This window comes from Orcinus orca, unplaced genomic scaffold, assembly GCF_937001465.1.
Source record: "Orcinus orca unplaced genomic scaffold, mOrcOrc1.1 scaffold_23, whole genome shotgun sequence".
Taxonomy (NCBI): Eukaryota; Metazoa; Chordata; class Mammalia; order Artiodactyla; family Delphinidae; genus Orcinus; species Orcinus orca.
The window spans coordinates 6,790,451-6,804,413 of record NW_026043884.1 but is presented as its reverse complement, the minus strand read 5'-3'; positions in this window follow the sequence as shown (position 1 = coordinate 6,804,413).

Sequence of the window (13,963 nt, the reverse complement as noted above, 5' to 3'; positions counted from 1 at the left end):
GCCTTTCTGGATTTTACACTTTTTTCAGATGGCCCTTTTGACCGGGGGGAAGTGAGACTTCATTGTAGTGCAGATTTCTTTTTCAAGCTTGCTTGGTTGGACAAAAAGGGCGTATGCGTTTTTTCCTGAATATATTCAGGAAAAAACGCATACGCCCTTTTTGGCCAAGTGCATCATTGTCCACGTTCTGCCTCTTTTCCTATGCTTTAAATGTAATTCCAGTCTACCTCCTGAAATAGGTTTCCTGCAATTCTGCCCCGCTTTCAAGTCCTCTTGGCAGCCTTACTTCAGTATATTTTTGGACGATAGCTGTCCTTTATAACTCTGCAGGTTTGTGAATTACAGTGCCCCTGAGCTCCTTTCTTCAACTCGCTTTCTTGTGAGCTGGCCGCAACACCGCAGGATTGCTTCAGGCCCTAATCTGGTTCCGGTACGGCACACTGAGCCTTTGGTTAATTCCTCTTCCTGGTGGGAAATGAGAGTTAAATTTGCCCGTCCAGACACCTCCAGCTAGTCTCTCATTGGTCCTCCCTATTCCTGTTCATCTTCCGCAGAAATTGCAAACTGGGCCAAACAGGAGGTTAAAGGCACTGACTCTCCAAGTCGGGAGAGTGTTAGTAAAGCATCTGGAATGTTGCACCCGAGTACCAGGGGACGAGAACTGAGACATATTGGAACACGTCTCCCGATCACATGGTTGATCATACTCTGGGTTCCACATGCATGATTTAGCTGAAGGAAGAATCCCTTAAACCTGGAGAGTTGAGACCCGTGGAATGGGTTCCATGCAATATGATTTCAAAGGGTCTTCATTTGCTCACCGAACCTCTCCAATCCTATCACTGCTGCGTTTATGCCCCCTGTACACACGCTTGATTCTCTTTCGGAGACATAGCGATCCATAGGTTTTAAGATACTTACTACTCAGGTACATTCTTAGGCGTTTAATATGGGGTGTTGAGTCCATTTCGTTGAGCAAGGAGTAGCTCTTGTCTATTACATATTTGGCTTAAGGAACTTTATCTGTGCTCATTTCAATCTCTGGTTTTATGCAGCACCCCAACTCACCTTTCCCCTTAAGCAAGCATAAGTTGGTTTTCTAAATTTGAGACCCTGTTCTGTTTTGTAATCCAGTTCCTGTGTAGCCAAGTTTACATTCCGTGTATTAGTGATATCTTATGATGTTTCTTTTTCTGTGTGACTTATTTCAGTTAGAATCATCATACCTGAATCCACTCATTATGCTGCTACGGGCCTGATGACATAGATTTCATTGCTGAGTGATATTTCATTGTACGTAAGTACCACAACTTCTTTATCCATTTTTCACTTTCTGCGTTATTGAACTAGTTCCGTAAACGAGTTTCTTTTAAACGGAGCCATCCCAAATTTAGGGGTGGCTGTGTCTTTTTGATTTTAATTTCCCTAAGCTATAGGGCCATAAGTGGATGTGCCCTAGGCTCTGTTGCTTTGTTTTTTAGATGTTTCAGGAAACACCATACACTTCTCCCGAGTGGCTGTTGGCAATTTACATCCCGCCCATCAGCATAACAAGGCTCCCAGTTCTCCATGGCCTGTCCTGCCTTTCTGGATTTTACACTTTTTTCAGATGGCCCTTTTGACCGGGGGGAAGTGAGACTTCATTGTAGTGCAGATTTCTTTTTCAAGCTTGCTTGGTTGGACAAAAAGGGCGTATGCGTTTTTTCCTGAATATATTCAGGAAAAAACGCATACGCCCTTTTTGGCCAAGTGCATCATTGTCCACGTTCTGCCTCTTTTCCTATGCTTTAAATGTAATTCCAGTCTACCTCCTGAAATAGGTTTCCTGCAATTCTGCCCCGCTTTCAAGTCCTCTTGGCAGCCTTACTTCAGTATATTTTTGGACGATAGCTGTCCTTTATAACTCTGCAGGTTTGTGAATTACAGTGCCCCTGAGCTCCTTTCTTCAACTCGCTTTCTTGTGAGCTGGCCGCAACACCGCAGGATTGCTTCAGGCCCTAATCTGGTTCCGGTACGGCACACTGAGCCTTTGGTTAATTCCTCTTCCTGGTGGGAAATGAGAGTTAAATTTGCCCGTCCAGACACCTCCAGCTAGTCTCTCATTGGTCCTCCCTATTCCTGTTCATCTTCCGCAGAAATTGCAAACTGGGCCAAACAGGAGGTTAAAGGCACTGACTCTCCAAGTCGGGAGAGTGTTAGTAAAGCATCTGGAATGTTGCACCCGAGTACCAGGGGACGAGAACTGAGACATATTGGAACACGTCTCCCGATCACATGGTTGATCATACTCTGGGTTCCACATGCATGATTTAGCTGAAGGAAGAATCCCTTAAACCTGGAGAGTTGAGACCCGTGGAATGGGTACCATGCAATATGATTTCAAAGGGTCTTCATTTGCTCACCGAACCTCTCCAATCCTATCACTGCTGGGTTTATGCCCCTGTACACATGCTTGATTCTCTTTCGGAGACATAGCAATCCCTAGCTTTTAATATACTTACTAGTCAGGTACATTCTTAGGCGTTTAATATGGGGTGTTGAGTCCATTTCGTTGAGCAAGGAGTAGCTCTTGTCTATTCCATATTTGGCTTAAGGAAATTTATCTGTGCTCATTTCAATCTCTGGTTTTATGCAGCACCCCAACTCACCTTTCCCCTTAAGCAAGCATAAGTTGGTTTTCTAAATTTGAGACCCTGTTCTGTTTTGTAATTCAGTTTCTGTGTAGCCAACTTTACATTCCATGTATTAATGATATCTTATGATGTTTCTTTTTCTTGTGACTTATTTCAGTTAGAATCATCATACCTGAATCCACTCATTATGCTGCTACGGGCCTGATGAAATAGATTTCATTGCTGAGTGATATTTCATTGTACGTATGTACCACAACTTCTTTATCCATTTTTCACTTTCTGCGATATTGAACTAGTCCCGTAAACGAGTTTCTTTTAAACGGAGCCGTCCCAAATTTAGGGGTGGCTGTGTCTTTTTGATTTTAATTTCCCTAAGCTATAGGGCCATAAGTGGATGTGCCCTAGGCTCTGTTGCTTTGCTTTTTAGATGTTTCAGGAAACACCATACACTTCTCCCGAGTGGCTGTTGGCAATATACATCCCGCCCATCAGCATAACAAGGCTCCCAGTTCTCCATGGCCTGTCCTGCCTTTTTGGATTTTACACTTTTTTCAGATGGCCCTTTTGACCGGGGGCAAGTGAGACTTCATTGTAGTGCAGATTTCCTTTGCAATCTTGCTTGGTTGGCCAAAAATGGTGTATGCGTTTTTTCCTGAATATATTCAGGAAAAAACGCATACGAAATTTTTGGCCAAGTGCATCATTTTGGACGTTCTTCCTCTTTTCCTATGCTTTAAATGCAATTCCAGTCTACCTCCTGAAATCGGTTTCCTGCAATTCTGCCCCGCTTTCAAGTCCTCTTGGCAGCCTTACTTCAGTATATTTTTGGACGATAGCTGTCATTTATAACTCTGCAGGTTTGTGAATTACAGTGCCCCTGAGCTCCTTTCTTCAACTCGCTTTCTTGTGAGCTGGCCGCAACACCGCAGGATTGCTTCAGGCCCTAATGTGGTTCCGGCATGGCACGCTGAGCCTTTGGTTAATTCCTCTTCCTGGTGGGAAATGAGAGTTAAATTTGCCCGTCTAGACACCTCCAGCTAGTCTCTCATTGGTCCTCCCTATTCCTGTTCATCTTACGCAGAAATTGCAAACTGGGCCAAACAGGAGGTTAAAGGCACTGACTCTCCAAGTCGGGAGATTGTTAGTAAAGCATCTGGAATGTTGCACCCGAGTACCAGGGGACGAAAACTGAGACATATTTGAACACATCTCCTGATCACACGGTTGATCATACTCTGGGTTCCACATGCATGTTTCAGCTGAAGGAAGAATCCCTTAAACCTGGAGAGTTGAGATCCGTGGAATGGGTACCATGCAATATGACTTCAAAGGGTCATTCTTTGCTCACCGAACCTCTCAAATCCTATCACTGCTGCGTTTATGCCCCTGTACACATGCTTGATTCTCTTTTGGAGACATAGCAATCCATAGGTTTTAAGATACTTACTAGTCAGGTACATTCTTAGGCGTTTAATATGGTGTGTTGAGTCCATTTCTTTGAATAAGGAGTAGCTCTTGTCTATTACATATTTGGCTTAAGGAACTTTATCTGTGTTCATTTCAATCTCTGGTTTTATGCTGCATCCAAACTCACCTTTCCCCTTAAGCAAGCATAAGTTGGTTTTCTAAATTTGAGACCCTGTTCTGTTTTGTAATCCAGTTCCTCTGTAGCCAAGTTTACATTCCATGTATTAGTGATATCTTATGATGTTTCTTTTTCTGTGTGACTTATTTCAGTTAGAATCATCATACCTGAATCCACTCTATGCTGTTACGGGCCTGATGACGTAGATTTCATTGCTGAGTGATATTGCATTGTATGTAAATACCACAACTTCTTTATCCATTTTTCACTTTCTGCGATATTGAACTTGTCCCGTAAACGAGGTTCTTGTAAACAGAGCCGTCCCAAACTTTGGGGTGGCTGTGTCTTTTTGATTTTAATTTCCCTAAGCTATAGGACCATAAGTGGAAGTGCCCTAGGCTCCGTTGCTTTGTTTTTTAGATGTTTCAGGAAACACCATACACTTCTCCCGAGTGGCTGTTGGCAATTTACATCCCGCCCATCAGCATAACAAGGCTCCCAGTTCTCCATGGCCTGTCCTGCCTTTCTGGATTTTACACTTTTTTCAGATGGCCCTTCTGACGGGGGGAAGTGAGACTTCATTGTAGTGCAGATTTCCTTTGCAAGCTTGCTTGGTTGGCCAAAAATGGTGTATGCGTTTTTTCCTGAATATATTCAGGAAAAAACGCATACGAAATTTTTGGCCAAGTGCATCATTTTGGACGTTCTTCCTCTTTTCCTATGCTTTAAATGCAATTCCAGTCTACCTCCTGAAATCGGTTTCCTGCAATTCTGCCCCACTTTCAAGTCCTCTTGGCAGCCTTACTTCAGTATATTTTTGGACGATAGCTGTCATTTATAACTCTGCAGGTTTGTGAATTACAGTGCCCCTGAGCTCCTTTCTTCAACTCGCTTTCTTGTGAGCTGCCCGCAACACCGCAGGATTGCTTCAGGCCCTAATGTGGTTCTGGCATGGCACGCTGAGCCTTTGGTTAATTCCTCTTCCTGGTGGGAAATGAGAGTTAAATTTGCCCGTCCAGACACCTCCAGCTAGTCTCTCATTGGTCCTCCCTATTCCTGTTCATCTTCCGCAGAAATTGCAAACTGGGCCAAACAGGAGGTTAAAGGCACTGACTCTCCAAGTCGGGAGAGTGTTAGTAAAGCATCTGGAATGTTGCACCCGAGTACCAGGGGACGAAAACTGAGACATATTTGAACACGTCTCCTGATCACACGGTTGATCATACTCTGGGTTCCACATGCATGTTTCAGCTGAAGGAAGAATCCCTTAAACCTGGAGAGTTGAGACTCGTGGAATGGGTACCATGCAATATGACTTCAAAGGGTCTTCATTTGCTCAACGAACCTCTCCAATCCTATCACTGCTGCGTTTATGCCCCTGTACACACGCTTGATTCTCTTTCGGAGGCATAGCAATCCATAGGTTTTAAGATACTTACTAATCAGGTACATTCTTAGGCGTTTAATATGGGGTGTTGAGTCCATTTCGTTGAGCAAGGAGTAGCTCTTGTCTATTACATATTTGTCTTAAGGAACTTTACCTGTGCTCATTTCAATCTCTGGTTTTATGCAGCACCCCAACTCACATTTCCCCTTAAGCAAGCATAAGTTGGTTTTCTAAATTTGAGACCCTGTTCTCTTTTGTAATCCAGTTCCTGTGTAGCCAAGTTTACATTCCGTGTATTAGTGATATATTATGATGTTTCTTTTTCTGTGTGACTTATTTCAGTTAGAATCATCATACCTGAGCCCACTCATTATGCTGCTATGGGCCTGATGACATAGATTTCATTGCTGAGTGATATTGCATTGTACGTAAGTACCACAACTTCTTTATCCATTTTTCACTTTCTGTGATATTGAACTTGTCCCGTAAACGATTTTCTTGTAAACAGAGCCGTCCCAAAATTTGGGGTGGCTGTGTCTTTTTGATGTTAATTTCCCTAAGCTATAGGGCCATAAGTGGAAGTGCCCTAGGCTCTGTTGCTTTGTTTTTTAGATGTTTCAGGAAACACCATACACTTCTCCCGTTTGGCTGTTGGCAATATACATCCCGCCCATCAGCATAACAAGGCTCCCAGTTCTCCATGGCCTGTCCTGCCTTTCTGGATTTTACACTTTTTTCAGTTGGCCCTTTTGACCGGGGGGAAGTGAGACTTCATTGTAGTGCAGATTTCCTTTGCAAGCTTGCTTGGTTGGCCAAAAAGTGCGTATGTGTTTTTTCCTGAATATATTCAGGAAAAAACGCATACGCCGTTTTTGGCCAAGTGCATCATTGTCGACGTTTTGCCTCTTTTCCTATGCTTTAAATGCAATTCCAGTGTACCTCCTGAAATTGGTTTCCTGCAGTTCTGCCCCGCTTTCAAGTCCTCTTGGCAGCCTTACTTCAGTATATTTTTGGATGATAGCTGTCATTTATAACTCTGCAGGTTTGTGAATTACAGTGCCCCTGAGCTCCTTTCTTCAACTCGCTTTCTTGTGAGCTGGCCGCAACACCGCAGGATTGCTTCAGGCCCTATACTGGTTCCGGCACGGCATGCTGAGCCTTTGGTTAATTCCTCTTCCTGGTGGGAAATGAGAGTTAAATTTGCCCGTCCAGACACCTCCAGCTAGTCTCTCATTGGTTCTCCCTATTCCTGTTCATCTTCCGCAGAAATTGCAAACTGGGCCAAACAGGATGTTAAAGACACTGACTGTCCAAGTCGGGAGAGTATTAGTAAAGCACCTGGAATGTTGTACCCGAGTACCAGGGGATGAGAACTGAGACATATAGGAACACGTCTCCCAATCACACAGTTGATCATACTATGTGTTCCACATGCATGTTTTAGCTGAAGGCAGAAACCTTTAAACCAGGAGACGTGATACCCGTGGAATGGGTACCATTAAATATGACTTCAAAGGGTCTTCATTTGCTCACCGAACCTCTCCAATCCTATCACTGCTGCGTTTATGCCCCTGTACTCACGCTTGATTCTCTTTCAGAGACATAGCAATCCATAGGTTTTAAGATACTTACTAGTCAGCTACATTCTTAGGAGTTTAATATGGGGTGTTGAGTCCATTTCATTGAGCAAGGTGTAGCTCTTGTCTATTCCAAATTTGGCTTAAGGAACTTTATCTGTGCTCATTTCAATCTCTGGTTTTATGCAGCACCCCAACTCACCTTTCCCCTTAAGCAAGCATATGTTGGTTTTCTAAATTTGAGACCCTCTTCTGTTTTATAATCCAGTTCCTGTGTAGCCAAGTTTACATTCCGTGTATTAGTGATATCTTATGATGTTTCTTTTTCTTTGTGACTTATTTCAGTTAGATTCATCATACCTGAATCCACTCATTATGCTGCTATGGGCCTGATGACATAGATTGCATTGCTGAGTGATATTGCATTGTACTGAAGTACCACAATTTCTTTATCCATTTTTCACTTTCTGCGATATTGAACTTGTACCGTAAACGAGGTTCTTGTAAACAGAACCATCCCAAACTTTGGGGTGGCTGTGTCTTTTTGATTTTAATTTCCCTAAGCTATAGGACCATAAGTGGAAGTGCCCTAGGCTCTGTTGCTTTGTTTTTTAGATGTTTCAGGAAACACCATACACTTCTCCCCAGTGGCTGTTGGCAATTTACATCCCGCCCATCAACATAACAAGGCTCCCAGTTCTCCATGGCCTGTCCTGCCTTTCTGGATTTTACACTTTTTTCAGATGGCCCTTTTGACCCGGGGGAAGTGAGACTTCATTGTAGTGCAGATTTCCTTTGCAAGCTTGCTTGGTTGGCCAAAAAGAGTGTATGCGTTTTTTCCTGAATATATTCAGGAAAAAAAGCATACGCCCTTTTTGGCCAAGTGCATCATTGTGGACGTTCTGCCTCTTTTCCTATGCTTTAAGTGCAATTCCAGTCTACCTCCTGAAATCGGTTTCCTGCAATTCTGCCCCGCTTTCAAGTCCTCTTGGCAGCCTTACTTCAGTATATTTTTGGACGATAGCTGTCATTTATAACTCTGCAGGTTTGTGAATTACAGTGCCCGTGCGCTCCTTTCTTCAACTCGCTTTCTTGTGAGCTGGCCGCAACACCGCAAGATTGCTTCAGGCCCTAATCTTGTTCTGGAACAGCACGCTGAGACTTTGGTTAATTCCTCTTCCTGGTGGGAAATGAGAGTTAAATTTGCCCGTCCAGACACCTCCAGCTAGTCTCTCATTGGTTCTCCCTATTCCTGTTCATCTTCCGCAGAAATTGCAAACTGAGCCAAACAGGAGGTTAAAGGCACTGACTCTCCAAGTCGGGAGAGTGTTAGTAAAGCATCTGGAATGTTGCACCCGAGTACCAGGGGACGAGAACTGAGACATATTGGAACACGTCTCCCGATCACATGGTTGATCATACTCTGGGTTCCACATGCATGATGTAGCTGAAGGAAGAATCCCTTAAACCTGGAGAGTTGAGACCCGTGGAATGGGTACTATGCAATATGACTTCAAAGGGTCTTCATTTGCTCACCGAACCTCTCCAATCCTATCACTGCTTCGTTTATGCCCCTGTACACACGCTTCATTCTCTTTCGGAGACATAGCGATCGATAGGTTTTAAGATACTTACTAGTCAGGTACATTCTTAGGCGTGTAATATGGGGTGTTGAGTCCATTTCGTTGAGCAAGGAGTAGCTCTTGTCTATTCCATATTTGGCTTAAGGAACTTTATCTGTGCTCATTTCACTCTCTGGTTTTATGCAGCACCCCAACTCACCTTTTCCCTTAAGCAAGCATAAGTTGGTTTTCTAAATTTGAGACACTGTTCTCTTTTGTAATCCAGTTCCTGTGTAGCAAGGTTTACATTCCGTGTATTAGTGATATCTTATGATGTTTCTTTTTCTGTGTGACTTATTTCAGTTAGAATCGTCATACCTGAATCCACTCAGTATGCTGCTACGGGCCTGATGACATAGATTTCATTGCTGAGTGATATTGCATTGTACGTAAGTACCAAAACTTCTTTATCCATTTTTCACTTTCTGCGATATTGTACCTTTCCCGTAAAAGAGTTTCTTGTAAACAGAGCCGTCCCAAACTTTGGGGTGGCTGTGTCTTTTTGATTTTAATTTCCCTAAGCTATAGGACCATAAGTGGAAGTGCCCTAGGCTCTGTTGCTTTGTTTTTTAGATGTTTCAGGAAACACCATACACTTCTCCCCTGTGGCTGCTGGCAATTTACATCCCACCCATCAGCATAACAAGGCTCCCAGTTCTCCATGGCCTGTCCTGCCTTTCTGGATTTTACACTTTTTTCAGATGGCACTTTTGACGGGGGGAAGTGAGACTTCATTGTAGTGCAGATTTCCTTTGCAAGCTTGCTTGGTTGGCCAAAAAGGGCGTATGCGTTTTTTCCGGAAAAAACGCATACGCCCTTTTTGGCCAAGTGCATCATTGTCGACGTTCTGCCTCTTTTCCTATGCTTTAAATGCAATTCCAGTCTGCTTACTGAAATCAGTTTCCTGCAATTCTGCCCCGCTTTCAAGTCCTCTTGGCAGCCTTACTTCAGTATATTTTTGGACGATAGCTGTCATTTATAACTCTGCAGGTTTGTTAATTACAGTGCCCCTGAGTTCCTTTCTTCAACTCGCTTTCTTGTGAGCTGGCCGCAACACCGCAGGATTGCTTCAGTCCCTAATCTGGGTCCGGCACGGCACTCTGAGCCTTTGGTTAATTCCTTTTCCTGGTGGGAAATGAGAGTTAAATTTGTCCGTCCAGACACCTCCAGCTAGTCTCTCATTGGTTCTCCCTATTCCTGTTCATCTTCCGCAGAAATTGCAAACTGGGCCAAACAGGAAGTTAAAGGCACTGACTCTCCAAGTCGGGAGAGTGTTAGTAAAGCATCTGGAATGTTGCACCCGAGTACCAGGGGACGAGAACTGAGACATATTGGAACACGTCGCCATATCAAATGGTTGATCATAGTCTGGGTTCCACATGCATGATTTAGCTGAAGGAAGAATCCCTTAAACCTGGAGAGTTGAGACCCGTGGAATGGGTACCATGCAGTATGATTTCAAAGGGTCTTCATTTGCTCACCGAACCTCTCCAATCCTATCATTGCTGTGTTTCTACCACTGTACACACGCTTGATTCTCTTTTGGAGACATAGCAATCCATAAGTTTTAAGATACTTACTAGTCAGCCACATTGTTAGGCGTTTAATATGGGGTGTTGAGCCCATTTCGTTGAGCAAGGAGTAGCTCTTGTCTATTACATATTTGGCTTAAGGAACTTTATCTGTGCTCATTTCAATCTCTGCTTTTATGCAGCACCCCAACTCACCTTTCCCCTTAAGCAAGCATAAGTTGGTTTTCTAAATTTGAGACCCTGTTCTCTTTTGTAATCCAGTTCCTGTGTAGCCAAGTTTACATTCCGTGTATTAGTGATATCTTATGATGTTTCTTTTTCTGTGTGACTTATATCAGTTAGAATCATCATACCTGAATCCACTCATTATGCTGCTATGGGCCTGATGACATAGATTTCATTCCTGAGTGATATTGCATTGTACGTAAGTACCACAACTTCTTTATCCGTTTTTCGCTTTCTGCGATATTGAACTTGTACCGTAAACGAGGTTGTTGTCAACAGAGCCGTCCCAAACTTTGGGGTGGCTGTGTCTTTTTGATTTTAATTTCCCTAAGCTATAGGACCATAAGTGGAAATGCCCTAGGCTCTGTTGCTTTGTTTTTTAGATGTTTCAGGAAGCACCATACACTTCTCCAGAGTGGCTGTTGGCAATTTACATCCCGCCCATCAGCATAACAAGGCTCCCAGTTCTCCATGGCCTGTCCTGCCTTTCTGGATTTTACACTTTTTTCAGATGTCCCTTTTGACCGGGGGGAAGTGAGACTTCATTGTAGTGCAGATTTCCTTTGCAAGCTTGCTTGGTTGTACAAAGAGGGCATATGCGTTTTTTCCTGAATATATTCAGGAAAAAACGCATACGCCCTTTTTGGCCAAGTGCATCATTGTCGACGTTCTGCCTCTTTTCCTATGCTTTAAATGCAATTCCAGTCTACCTCCTGAAATCGGTTTCCTGCAATTCTGCCCGGCTTTCAAGTCCTCTTGGCAGCCTTACTTCAGTGTATTTTTGGACTATAGCTGTCATTTATAACTCTGCAGGTTTGTGAATTACAGTGCCCCTGAGCTCCTTTCTTCAACTCGCTTTCTTGTGAGCTGGCCGCAACACCCCAGTATTGTTTAAGTCCCTAATCCGGTTTCGGCATGGCATGCTGAGCCTTTGGTTAATTCCTCTTCCTGGTGGGAAATGAGAGTTAAATTTGCCCGTCCAGACACCTCCAGCTAGTCTCTCATTGGTTCTCCCTATTCCTGTTCATCTTCCGTGGAATTTGCAAACTGGGTCAAACAGGAGGTTAAAGGCACTGACTCTCCAAGTCAGGAGAGTGTGAGTAAAGCGTCTGGAATGTTGCACCCGAGTACCAGGGGATGAGAACTGAGACATTGGAACATGTCTCCCGATCACATGGTTGATCATACTGTGGTTTCTACATGCATGTTTTAGCTGAACGAAGAATCCCTTAAACCTGGAGAGTTGAGACCCGTGGAATGGGTACCATGCAATATGACTTCAAAGGGTCTTCATTTGCTCACCGAACCTCTCCAATCCTATCACTGCTGGGTTTATGCCCCTGTACACATGCTTGATTCTCTTTCGGAGACATAGCAATCCCTAGCTTTTAAGATACTTACTAGTCACGTACATTCTTAGGCGTTTAATATGGGGTGTTGAGTCCATTTCGTTGAGCAAGGAGTAGCTCTTGTCTATTCCATATTTGGCTTAAGGAACTTTATCTGTGCTCATTTCAATCTCTGGTTTTATGCAGCACCCCAACTCACCTTTCCCCTTAAGCAAGCATAAGTTGGTTTTCTTCATTTGACACCCTGTTCTGTTTTGTAATTCAGTTTCTGTGTAGCCAAGTTTACATTCCATGTATTAGTGATATCTTATGATGTTTCTTTTTCTGTGTGACTTATTTCAGTTAGAATCATCATACCTGAACCCACTCATTTTCTGCTACAGGCCTGTTGACAGAGATTTCATTGCTGAGTGATATTGCATTGTACGTAAGTAGCACAAATTCTTTATCCATTTTTCACTTTCTGCGATATTGAACTTGTACCATAAACGAGGTTCTTGTAAACAGAGCCGTCCCGAACTTTGGGGTGGCTGTGTCTTTTTGATTTTAATTTCCCTAAGCTATAGGACCATAAGTGGAAGTGCCCTAGGCTCTGTTGCTTTGTTTTTTAGATGTTTCAGGAAACACCATACACTTCTCCCTAGTGGCGGTTGGCAATTTACATCCTGCCCATCAGCATAACAAGGCTCCCAGTTCTCCATGGCCTGTCCTGCCTTTCTGGATTTTACACTTTTTTCAGATGGCCCTTTTGACCGGGGGGAAGTGAAACTTCATTGTAGTGCAGATTTCCTCTGCAAGTTTGCTTGGTTCGCCAAAAAGGGCGTATGCTTTTTTTCCTGAATATATTCAGGAAAAAACGCATACGCCCTTTTTGGCCAAGTGCATCATTGTCCACGTTCTGCCTCTTTTCCTATGCTTTAAATGCAATTCCAGTCTACCTCCTGAAATCGGTTTCCTGCAATTCTGCCCCACTTTCAAGTCCTCTTGGCAGCCTTACTTCAGTATATTTTTGGATGATAGCTGTCATTTATAACTCTGCACGTTTGTGAATTACAGTGCCCATGAGCTCCTTTCTTCAACTCTCTTTCTTGTGAGCTGGCCACAACACCGCAGGATTGCTTCAGACCCTAATCTGGTTCCAGCACGGCACGCTGAGCCTTTGGTTAATTCCTCTTCCTGGTGGGAAATGAGAGTTAAATTTGCCCGTCCAGAAACGTCCAGCTAGTCTCTCATTGGTTCTCCCTATTCCTGTTCATCTTCCGCAGAAATTGCAAACTGGGCCAAACAGGAGGTTAAAGGCACTGACTCTCCAAGTCGGGAGAGTGTTAGTAAAGCGTCTGGAATGTTGCACCCGAGTACCAGGGGACGAAAACTGAGACATATTTGAACACGTCTCCCGATGACACGGTTGATCATACTCTGGGTTCCACATGCATGTTTCAGCTGAAGGAAGAATCCCATAAACCTGGAGAGTTGAGACCCATGGAATGGGTACCATGCAATATGACTTCAAAGGGTCTTCATTTGCTCACCGAACCTCTCCAATCCTATCACTGCTGCGTTTATGCAACTGTACACACGCTTGATTGTCTTTCGGAGACATAGCAATCCATAGGGTTTAAGATACTTACTAGTCAGGTACATTCTTAGGCGTTTAATATGGGGTGTTGAGTCCATTTCGTTGAGCAAGGAGTAGCTCTTCTCTGTTACATATTTGGCTTAAGGAACTTTATCTGTGCTCATTTCAATCTCTGGTTTTCTGCAGCACCCCAACTCACCTTTCCCCTTAAGCAAGCATAAGTTGGTTTTCTTCATTTGAGACCCTGTTCTGTTTTGTAATTCAATTTCTGTGTAGCCAAGTTTACATTCCATGTATTAGTGATATCTTATGATGTTTCTTTTTCTGTGTGACTTATTTCAGTTAGAATCGTCATACCTGAATCCACTCACTATGCTCCTACGGGCCTGATGACATAGATTTCATTGCTGAGTGATATTGCATTGTACGTAAGTACCACAACTTCTTTATCCATTTTTCACTTTCTGCGATATT